Below are 12,017 nucleotides of genomic sequence, written 5' to 3' on the forward strand. Positions count from 1 at the left end.
ATCAATTACATGTTTGTCACCTTCATTGCGTATTCCAAATCCTTTTCCCCCATAGCACCTGTTGTTGACTGCGCTTTCACCCATATGATCATTAAGGTTGCCTGCAATGATATACCATCAACAGGCTTGGTACAGGTCTTTGCATCCAGAGTTGCCATCAGGTCGGCCTGTATGTGGTGCTTACGTGAATAGTGCGATCAGCCTATATAATGATGATCTACATGGGCTGGTCATCAAATCGTTTGACTTCTTGAATGGCATCCCACAAAGATGGCAATGCCAACACCATATTGAGTCTAGAGAAGTTTTTAGCCATTTTTACCACGTGCACGTTCTATATCACAGTATTTGGCACCAGACTATCGGGTTTCTTGTAGAGCGCAGTTCCTCGGTTTTCCAGTGAGGGTGCCAATATGTCGCAGCTTTTGGCACCAGACCTACGGGTTTCTTGTAGAGCGCAGATATCAATGCGCGTTCCTCAGTCTTTCCAGTCAGGGTGCCAATATTTAGCGTGCAGACATGTTTTTGCTTAGCTCGGACTAATTTACTTAGGTCCTGACGGCGCCCATTTCTCGATAAGACAAGTGCGCTTTCTGCCGCGTTGAATGAAGTGAACGCCCAGCATTTTTCGGAGGCTTAGGATCTCTCAACACGATCATTTTGTTCTTAACGACATTGAATGCATTTGTTTAGTCAACTTGTTGCAGGGACATCAAGAGAAATCAGGTAGAATTTAGCATAGTGGAATAATTCCAACTTTTCTTTATTTATCTTTTTCCTTGATCTTAACATTTTACTTTTGTTTAACTGAGAATAGTACAAAGTACGTTGGCTCAGACTCTTCTCTTTTATATGAGGTTGGAACCAGGATGCTATGTAATTAAGTTGGCGGAATTAATTTACTTCAATCTAAGACCTTGCATGTCAGTATCACGCTAAAGGGAATAGTCTAATATATATTACACCACCCATCATCATCATCAACGGCGCAACAACCGGTATCCGGTCTAGGCCTGCCTTAATAAGGAACTCCAGACATCCCGGTTTTGCGGCGAGCTCCACCAATTCGATATCCCTGAAAGCTGTCTGGCGTCCTGACCCACGCCATCGCTCCATCTTAGGCAAGGTCTGCCTCGTCTTCTTTTTCTACCATAGATATTGCCCTTATAGACTTTCCGGGTGGGATCATCCTCATCTATACGGATTAAGTGACCCGCCCACCGTAACCTATTGAGCCGGATTTTATCGACAACCGGACGGTCATGGTATCGCTCATAGATTTTGTCATTGTGTAGGCTACGGAATCGTCCATCCTCATGTAGGGGGCCAAAAATTCTTCGGAGGATTCTTCTCTCGAACGCGGTCAAGAGTTCGCAATTTTTCTTGCTAAGAACCCAAATTTCCGAGGAATACATGAGGACTGGCAAGATCATAGTCTTGTACAGTAAGAGCTTTGACCCTATGGTGAGACGTTTCGAGCGGAACAGTCTTTGTAAGCTGAAATAGGCTCTGTTGGCTGACAACAACCGTGCGCGGATTTCATCATCGTAGTTGTTATCGGTTGTGATTTTCGACTCTAGATAGGAGAAATTGTCAATGGTCTCAAAGTTGTATTCTCCTATCCTTATTCTTGTTCGTGTTTGTGTTTGACCAGTGCAGTTTGATGTTGTTGGTTGATTCGTCTTCGGTGCTGATGTTGCCACCATATATTTTGTCTTGCCTTCATTGATGTGCAGCCCAAGATCTCGCGCCGCTTGCTCGATCTGGATGAAGGCAGTTTGTACATCTCGGGTCGTCCTTCCGATATCGATATCGTCAGCATAGGCCAGTAGTTGGGTGGACTTGAAGAGGAACGTACCTCTTGCATTTACCTCGGCATCACGGATCACTTTCTCGAGGAGCAGGTTAAAGAGGACGCATGATAGCGCATCCCCTTGTTGTTGATGTCGAAAGGTGTTGAAAGTGATCCTGCTGCTTTTATCTGGCCTCGCACATTGGTCATGGTCAGCCTAGTCAGTCTTATTAATTTCGTCGGGATACCGAATACTCTCATGGCCGTGTACAGTTTTACCCTGGCTATGCTATCATAGGCGGCTTTAAAGTCAATGAACAGATGGTGTACACCACTACCACTGCATATATTATGCATGTACATTACGAGCTAGGCACAAATGGCGCAAAGTTCACTCAAATATTTTTATGTAAGAAATACACAAAACTTGTCATACCTAAAACAACCAGCTTCTGGTTTCCCGGCTTGTTTATTTTGTGACGTCAAGCGATGAGCTGCGGCAAAGTGATGAGACCATTATATTTGAGGATCCGATTTTGCATGGCTTAGTTCATTATCAATGGATACCGGGTTAGGTGCGAATCAATGTTTGGTATTTTGCCGGTTAAGCTACAGTTTAGTTTGGTTCCAGGAAAAGAGATAGGTCAGCGTCGATTGCGTTAATGACAAGAAGGGTACTTTGTTTACCGACCAGCAAGCCGCGACGGATAGATGCCATAAATATTTCGAGCAGATTTCAATTGAAGAATTTGTTCATCCTCCACTTTCACAAGCACTACCACCTGTCAGCAACACTGAAGTCCAGGAAGCAATAAAACAATGAAATCGGGAGAAGCAACAGGACCTGATAACATCGCATCTATGCTCTAGAAAGTGAAGAGTTGGGACCCATCGCTGTGGCTCAGCGAATGTTTCAATCGGGTTTTTGAGGAAGATAGAATACCATGTGACTGGCAAGAAAGCACTACAGTTCAAATATGGAAAAAGAAAAGTGTTCCAGCAAAATTTTCAAATTACCGTACGATCCGGTTGTCGTATCATACCATGAAGATTTTTTAGCGCATTCTTGACAACCGTAAATTAAGCCGGGTTCAAGCAAGGAGAAGTATCATCCTCTCTATATTGCATTTCTGGATCTGGTGAAAACTTTTGACCGTTTGCCACACGAACTCATCTGGTACGCTTCATGACAACACCTAGCACCAGGAGGACGCTGGATTAAATTGCTTTATCACGACCCGAAAAGTAAAATTCGAAGTTTGGCGGGTGTATTAAAACCGCTTCGTGTCTCTTTCGGTGTCCATCAAAGAAGCGTCCTCTCATTACTCATCTTTGTTCTTGTTATGAACACTATCACACGGGACATCCAACGTGGAGCACCCTATATATTGTTGCGTTGGATAGGTGCCGTAACACGTCATATTCGAAATGGGATATCGCAAATCTATGTGGGGTTGCAACGATCGTGGAAAAATTGCGAGAAAAGCATTTTCGATAGTGTGGTCACATAATTCGAGTCAAAGAGAATTCACTTGGCAAAATTAGTCTGAACATCGAAGTCGATGATAAGCGAAACGATGACTTGATTCATTGAATGGGGATTTGAAGCCTCGCGACTACATCCAGATCAGGCATTCGATAGAACCACATGGCGCAACCGATCACAACGAGCCGACCCCGCTTGTGAACGGGACAAAGACCAAAGAAAAGTGTTAATAGATCGTGAATATGGTCTCTAGTGACTACTGAATTTATGTATCTATATATGAACGTGAACTCTTTGCTCAGGAACCACTTTACTACTCTGATGCAGAACTTCTTACCGACATGAATCATCTTTAGTCTACTTTAACTTTTGTCCCATTCAGAAGCGTAGGTTGGATCTGAATGGAGTCGAGAAACATTTCAATTATCATCTAGCTTGTCCTGCCAACCTTGTTTCGTCCAGTCTTTTGGTTGTTTCTTATCGACTTCTATAATTAAATCAATCTTGGCAATTAGGAATTATAAGGTTGTAGCAGATGAAATGCCGGATTTCACAATGAAGTGAAGTTAGTTGCGGTTTTGATGAGCCGTCAAGTGGAGCTGGTGCAAGGCATTTGAAGCTGTTACGGTAAACGAACAAAGCATACAGCGAAAAATTTCGGGCGGGCGACATGAGCTGTCAAAGTGAGTCACGAGGACATCCAGGACCATAGATCGACTACGATGAGCTGCACTTTTTGGTGGAATTTGACACACACGTATCTGTAAGAGACCGAGAAATAGGGAATACACTATTCGTCAATTTCCCGACACTTGCAACAGCTTGGAAAGGTCAAGAAGCTTCATTAACGGGTTTCACATGGGCTTACAGAGCAAAAGGTGGCGTTGCAATGGGAATTTACAGTTCGTTGCTCTACCGTAACAGAAAGGATCCTTTTCTGCACTGAATAGTGACGTATTGAAAAGTAGATATTGTCCGATAATCGTCGGAGATCAGCACTTTATAAAGGCTACAAACTTGTTGTTTATAGGTTAAGACCGCAGTGGGAAGCTAATCATAAAAACTTTATTTAATTTCATAATTTAAATAATTTTATTACATAAAGTTGACGAGAAACTACACAACTTTGTATCAACTCTTTTCTTAATTGACATGTCAAAATTAATTTTTTAATTCAATTATTATTTCAAAACTCACGGCCCACTCCGCCGCGGAGAACACCGGTGGTGGCACCTGTCAATCGCTGCGCCACAGTATGTAATGGAGCGATCCGTAACAGCGTTCTCTTTTTTTGCTTGCCGATTGGTAATCTTACAAATTTGCAAATTGACCAGTGTTTTATTAAATAGAAACTTACAGTAGATGCGTTTCTTCTCTCGGATTTTCAATTGGACATCATCTTTCGTTACTGTACTCAATCTCTAATGTTATATTTTATTGTGTCCTTGCTAACTGTCATTACTACGAATTCCAATTAACTTCACACATATTTGGCGACAGTAATCGAAATAAATTTCCAATGTTGTTAACCCTACTGCGCCACATCACTACTCCCTCGAAAGCAACCTAGGGGTTTAAGCGACCGAAACCGGAACTGCGTCCCCCATCATTCGGCAAAGTGAACGCGACGCTGATTTGAGGTGCAAACGGGCTTCAGCCTGGACAAGGAGACAGCCTTTTTGTGTCCCCTGATCTTGAGCTAGAAGAGATGTTCTCCCCGCTTGGGAACACGGTACGGGCCTTCGTATGGAGGCTGCAGTGGCTTCCGGAAAGCATCCATCCTGACCAGGACGTTCGTGCACGTGTCCAACTCCTTGGGAACGCAGGCAGATGCGGATGTGTGTGAGGTGGGAGGAGTAGGTTTAAGGCGGTGGAGGTTATCTCTCAGCAGACGCAGCAATTCAGAGTCACTTGGCTCTCCCCGTATACCAGCTCTGCGGGGCTGGCAGCAAATTCCTTTCGGCGGGTTTTTCGGAGGCCAAGTAGAATGAGAAACAAGACTTGGGTCCAGGGCGGATCGTCGCGCGCTGTAATGGCAGATTTCAGCGTCCGGTGCCACCGCTCTAGCATTCCATTGGATTGCGGGTGGTATGCAGTAGTCCGCTGGCGTTTGAATCCCAGGAGTTTGCTTAACTCCGAAGAAAGGGTGGACTCGAATTGCATTCCGTGGTCAGTGTTAATCACTGCAGGGACACCAAACAGAGGGCTTCGGCACAAGATTGCGCCGTAATGTGTTTCAGAGGTATTGCCTCAGGCCACCGCGTAAACCTGTCGATGATTGTAAAGCAATACTTGAAACCGTGCGAGTCTCGAATAGGGCCTACGAAGTCGAGGTGTATTGTGTGGAATCGCTTGGTAGTGCGTGGGAATTAGCCCACTTCTTTTCTTACATGCCTGATACCCCTGGCATGCGATGTACTCTCTGGCCCAGGAGTTGATGTCCTTATTCATGGAGGGTCAGAAGTATTTTTCGGTGACTAGCCGATTTGTCGTCCTGATGCCTGGATGCGCTCAGTCACGAACTGCGTGGAACACTTCCTTGCGAAAGGTGGCCGGAATATATGGCAGGGATTCCTCTTCCGAGTACTCGCAGCAGAGAGAGAGGTTCGAGGCGAAGATGGGCAACTCCCGAAACATTGTATTGTATTGGGGTTGGATTTGAGGCTCTGAAGCACTGTGTCATCCTCCTACGCCTTGGCGATAGCCGGGAAGGCTAGTGAGGCGGGGATGTTTATTTCGGAGACACGTGACAAAGCGTCAGCAACTATGTTATCCTTGCCGGACACGTGCTGTATGTCGGACGTGAAGTAACTTATAAAGCTCAGGTGTCGAACGAGGGACGACGAGGGAACGCTTTGTCGGGCTTTAGTTTTAAAGCATACGTAAGAGGCTTATGGTCCGTGAACACTGTGAACGGCCTGCCTTCTAGAGAGAAACGGAAGTACTTATTGTTCAAGTACGCGGCGAGCAGTTCTTGAGTGTGGCATCAGCCAGTTCTTGTCGGGATTTGTCAAAAGCGTGGACAGCCTCTTCAGACCACACAATCTCTCCTGTGTCTTTTGCTTTGGGGCCAGGCTAGTACGCGTTCAAAACGAACTGGTTTTGGGCGACCTTGGGCAGGAAACGACGATAGCAGTTTAGGATGCCCAAGAACCTCCACAACTCCTTCACAGTTTTCGGATGCGGGAGGCTTGTGATCGCTTGCACCTTGTCTGGGTCGGGCTGTATTCCGTCAGGGGAAATGAAATGGCCGAGGAATCTCACCTGTGTCTGGAGAAACTTGTACTTATCAAGGTTTAGGACTAAACCCGCCTCAAGAAGACGTTGAAAAATGCACTCGAGATGGGCTAAATGCTCAGACTCTGAGGAAGAAGCGACCAAAAAATCATCCAAATACACGAAACAGAACTCGAGGTTTCGCAGGACCGAGTGGATGAATCTTTGAAAGGTTTGCGCCGCATTGCATAACCCGAAAGTCATCCGTGTGAACTCGAAGAGTCCAAAGGGTGTGCATATTGCCGTTTTTGGAATGTCTTCTGGAACTACAGCGATTTGGTGATAGGCCTTGACTAAATCCAAGGTCGAAAAAATGCGCAAAATCGTGGATGAATGGAATGGTATTTTGGTCAAGAACAATCTGTGCGTTTAGCCTTCTATAATCCCTACAGGGGCACCATTCGCTGTCTGGCTTAGGGAACATATGGAGTGGGGAAGACCAATAGCTGTCTGAAGGTGTGCAGATACCCTTTTGGATAGGTTGCTCGAATTCTTTCCATGCAATAGCCAGCTTCTGGGGTGGTAGAGGTCGCACCTTTGTTAAGCTGTTAATGTGGTGCTGCACATTGTACTTCACTGGTTTAGAGAGATTACATTCGGTAGTAATCTGGCTGAACTTTTGGAGGGGTGCCAAAACACGAGAGTCAGTAATGTCCCCCAAAAATACGGAAAGATTGTTGTTAGGAAGAGATGAGATTTGGCCTGACGAATAAAGGTTGGTTGTGGAGTCTATAAGGGACCTGTTCTGCAAGTCCACCAGCAACCCATAGTGACACAAGAAGTCTGCGCCTAAAATGGGGAAGTTGACGTCAGCCAGGCAGAATCGCTACGAAAACGTCCTGCGCAAGCCAAGACCATCCACTTGCCTATACCCGTAAGTATTAACTTGGGATGAATTTGCTGCCGCCAGTTTCAACGGTTGAGGAAATAAGCGATGGTGCCGGGGTACGGGAAGAACCGAAACCTCTGCACTAGTATCTACGAGATAACTGCGCCTGCTGAGAGCGTCATAAATTGTTAGGCAACGTAGCGCTGCGTTCTGGGTGGCCGTCGCCAGCACCCCCCCCCTTGGACTTAGTTTTTTGAGGTTGGTGGGAATTTACATGATATCGTACATCTGGTGGCTTTTTCGCCGAATCTGCGATGGTGCTAACAAACGCTTCGGTCCGTAGGTTGTCCTGACGACCTGCTACCCGATCGCCCTTTTCGAACAGAAGACCGCGAGCGGATTCGCGACGTGGCGCCCGAACGCTGAGCGTGCAGCGTCACCCTCATTTCAGCCATACTGGCCACTAACGCGTCTATTTCACGCTTCAACTCGCCAACTTCATCAGAAGGCTGCTGAACGGCCGCTATTGTTGGACGCACGTGCAGCTCGTGCACCTTATCGGCCTCAGCTGCCAGCGCCTCCAAAGAACCGGAGACGCACGCGAGGACCGCCTGGGTGTTCTCTGGGAGTCTTCGCAGCCAGAGTGATTCGAACAAGGCATCGTCGATCTTGGCGCTACCAATTGCCTCATTTCGCGAAGCAATTGGCTGGGAGTTCGATTACCCAACGACAAACCTGCCAGCAAGTGATTCAGCTTAACTGACTCACTTACCGACAGGCGTTTGATCAACTCGGTCTTCGAGAGTGTGTAGGAGGCCGTTTTTAAGGTTTTGTGTGAAACAAAACCTTATTAGAATCGAGACGGTGTCTGTCTATCTGTCTGTCTGTCTGTCTGGCTGTCACACCCGATTTATTCGGAAACGGCTGGACCGATTGTCACGAAAGTTGGTGAGGGTATGTAATCTGGTGTTCTCTTTACATGCAGTAAGTGGCGCCATCTTGTGTTAAGTTTAAGGGGGGGCTCCCCATACATGTGAATGGAGGGTGCAAATTTTTTTTTCACAGAATGTAGCTTTAGCAATAAATAAAATTAGTTTATTTAACACAAAAAGATTAACTTTATCACAATACTTGATCACTTTCTGAATTAAGGCATTCCAACTGAATCTTTGTGTTTCGTGTGTACACCGCCGCGGTTGGGAACAGAAGAGACCGGCTTATTTCCATGCGGTCCTTACTGTCCCAACCAATGGCATTCTTCCACCGCTAATTCTCCACTCCCCCGGTGCGTTCCGAAAATGAGCGAGTGGAGAGTTTCGCGCCATCTACCCGTCCGCATCCGCAACATTCGAAATAAATTTCGAATGCTGCAGATCCTGCCGCGCCACATCACTCCGCCCCCAGACGAAACCTAGGGGGTTTCGGCGACGGATCCCTGAACTTCGTTCGCCGTTAATCCACAAAGCGGACACGACGCTGCTTCGGGGCGCACACGGGTTTCAGCCTGGACAAAGAGACCGCCTTTTTGTGACCACCGATCTCGAGCTGGAAGAAATGCTCTCCCCTCTCGAGAACGCGGTACGGGCCCTCATATGGAGGCTGCAGCGGCTTCCGGACGGCACCCGTCCTGATCAGCACGTGCGTGCATGTGTCCAGTTCCTTGGGCGAACAAGCAGGTATGGACGAGTGTCGAGTGGGTGATGGCGCTTTGATGCGTCGGAGATTGTCCCTCAGCAGACGCACCAACCCCGACTCCGTGAGACCCGATCACTTGTCGAAGACCGGATCGCTTGGGAGTCTTGGGTTCTCCCCGTATACCAGCTCCGCGGGGCTGGCAGCAAATTCCTCTCGGCGGGTTGTACGAAGGCCGAGTAGGACGAGAGGCAAGACTTGAGTCCAGGACGGGTCGTCGCGTGCCATAATGGCGGCTTTCAGCGTCCGGTGTCAACGTTCTAGCATCCCATTGGATTGCGGGTGGTATGCAGTAGTCCGCTGGCGTTTAAAACCCAGGAGTTTGCCTAACTCGGAGAAAAGGGTGGACTCAAATTGCATTCCCTGGTCAGTGATGACCACTGCAGGGACGCCAAAGCGAGGTATCCACTCTCGGCAGAGGGCTTCGGCACAAGATTGCGCTGTAATGTCTTTCAGAGGTATTGCCTCAGGCCACCGCGTGAACCTGTCGATGATTGTGAGGCAATACTTGTAACCGTGCGAGTCTCGCAAAGGCCCTATTATGTCGAGGTGTATCGTGTGGAAACGCTTGGTAGTGCGGGGGAATGAGCCCACTTCTTTCCTTACATGCCTGGAGACTTTACACTTTTGGCATACGATGCACTCTCTGGCCCAGGAATTGATATCCTTCTTCATGGAGGGCCAGAAGTATTTTCCGGTGACTAACCGGTTTGTTGTCCTGATGCCGGGATGCGCCAAGTCGTGAACTGCGTGGAACACTTCCTTGCGAAATGTGGCCGGAATGTATGGCCGAGGTCCCTTTTCCGAGTCTTCGCAGCAGAGCGAGAGATTTGAGCTGAAGATGGGCAACTCCTGAAATTTGTATTTGGGGTTGGATTTGAGGCTCTGAAGTGCTGCGTCATCCTCCTGCGCCTTGGCAATAGCCGAGAAATCGAGCGAGGTGGGGATGTTAAACTCGGAGACACGAGACAAAGCGTCAGCAACTATGTTGTCCTTGCCGGACACGTGCTGGATATCTGACGTAAACTGGCTTATGAAGCTCAGGTGTCGAAGCTGACGAGGGGACGCTTTGTCGGGCTTTTGTTTTAAAGCAAAAGTGAGAGGCTTATGGTCCGTGAACACTGTGAACGGCCTGCCTTCTAGGGAGAAACGGAAGTATTTGATGGACAAGTACGCGGCGAGCAGTTCGCGATCGTAGGTGCTGTAGTTCCGCTGAGCTGGATGCAACTGTTTCGAGAAGAAGCTCAACGGCAGCACCTACTGCGATGTCAGAGGCATCAACAAAAACGGCTAGGGGTGCATCTTGCCTAGGAAATGCCAAAAGTGTAGCATCAGCCAGTTGCTGTCGGGATTGATTGAACGCGCGGACAGCCTCTTCAGACCACACAATCTCTCGTGTGTCTTTTGTTTTGGGGCCAGACAAGTACGCGTTCAAAACGGACTGGTGATGGGCGGGCTTGGACAGGAAACGACGGTAAAAGTTTAGCATGCCCAAGAACCTCCTCAACTCCCTCACTGTTTTTGGACGCGGGAAGCTTGTAATTGCTTGCACCTTGTCTGGGTCGGGCTGTATTCCTTCAGAGGAAATGGAGTGGCCGAGGAATCTCACCTGTTGTTGAAGGAATTTGCATTTCTCAACGTTTAGGACTAAACCGGCCTCAAGGAGACGTTGAAAAATGCACTCGAGATGGGCTAAGTGCTCAGACTCAGTGGAAAAAGCGACCAAAACATCATCCAAATAGACGAAACAGAAATCAAGGTTTCGCAAGACTGAGTGGATGAACCTTTGAAAGGTTTGCGCCGCATTGCACAATCCGAAAGTCATTCGGGTGAACTCGAAGAGTCCAAAGGGTGTGCATATTGCCGTCTTTGGAATGTCTTCAGGAGCTACTGGGATTTGGTGGTATGCCTTGGCTAAGTCCAAGGTCGAAAAGATGCGGCAATTCGCGAGGTGATGCGCAAAGTCGTGGATGAGTGGAATCGGATATCGGTCAGGAACAGTCTGTGCATTTAGCCTTCTGTAATCCCCACAGGGACGCCATTCGCCATTTGGCTTAGGGACCATATGTAAAGGGGAAGACCAACAGCTGTTTGAGGGCCTGCAGATACCCTGTTGAACAAGTTGTTCAAATTCTTTCCGCGCGATAGCCAGTTTCTGGGGTGGTAGAGGACGCACCTTTGAGAAAATCGGGGAACCAGTAGTATTTATGTGGTGCTGCACATTGTGCTTCACTGGTTTCGAGAGACTACACTCGGTAGTAATCTGGCTGAACTTTTGGAGGAGTGTCCGAACACGAGAGTCGGTGATGTCTTCCAAAAGAACGGAAAGGTTATTGTCAGCGTGAGATACCATTTGGCCCGACGAATTTAGGTTGGTTGTGGGGTCTATAAGGGACTTATTTTGCAAGTCCACCAGCAACCCATAGTGACACAAGAAGTCTGCGCCTAATATGGGGAAGCTGACATCCGCCAGGATGAAACGCCACGGAAACGTCCTACGCAAGCCAAGACTCACGTCCACTTGCCTGTACCCGTAAGTATTGATGCGGGAGGAGAGTTTCGCGCCATCTACCCGTCCGCATCCGCAACATTCGAAATAAATTTCGAATGGTGCAGATCCTGCCGCGCCACATAGCCATGTGGGGTATCAAATGAAAGGTCTCAATTAGTACTTTTCGAAACTGGTGCAATATTTAATATTGGGTGAAACATCGAGGAGTGAGCGCTCAAAATATGACCCCCAAAAAGTGTAACAGGTCTCGTTCTCAGAACCTATCCAACCGAAAAATCTGAAAAAAATCACAGTGGTGCATTTCTGTGAAATCTAGGCCTCAAAATATATCCGGTTCCGATATCTGCACAAATAAAGTTAATAATAGTATATTTCCACATTTTAGAAATTTACCCGGCACCCCCCTTATGTTCCTTCCAGAAGTACAAAA

The 12,017-nt window shown here is 47.5% G+C and overlaps 1 protein-coding gene across 5 annotated transcripts in view; it reads left to right on the plus strand.

The window, feature by feature from the left end:
- The window catches only part of LOC119648202, a 203,641-nt gene that overhangs the window by 189,446 nt on the left and 2,178 nt on the right, over positions 1-12,017 (plus strand). The gene's annotated exons all lie outside the window — the stretch shown is intronic.

Source organism: Hermetia illucens, chromosome 2 (assembly GCF_905115235.1).
Source record: "Hermetia illucens chromosome 2, iHerIll2.2.curated.20191125, whole genome shotgun sequence".
Lineage (NCBI taxonomy): Eukaryota > Metazoa > Arthropoda > Insecta > Diptera > Stratiomyidae > Hermetia > Hermetia illucens.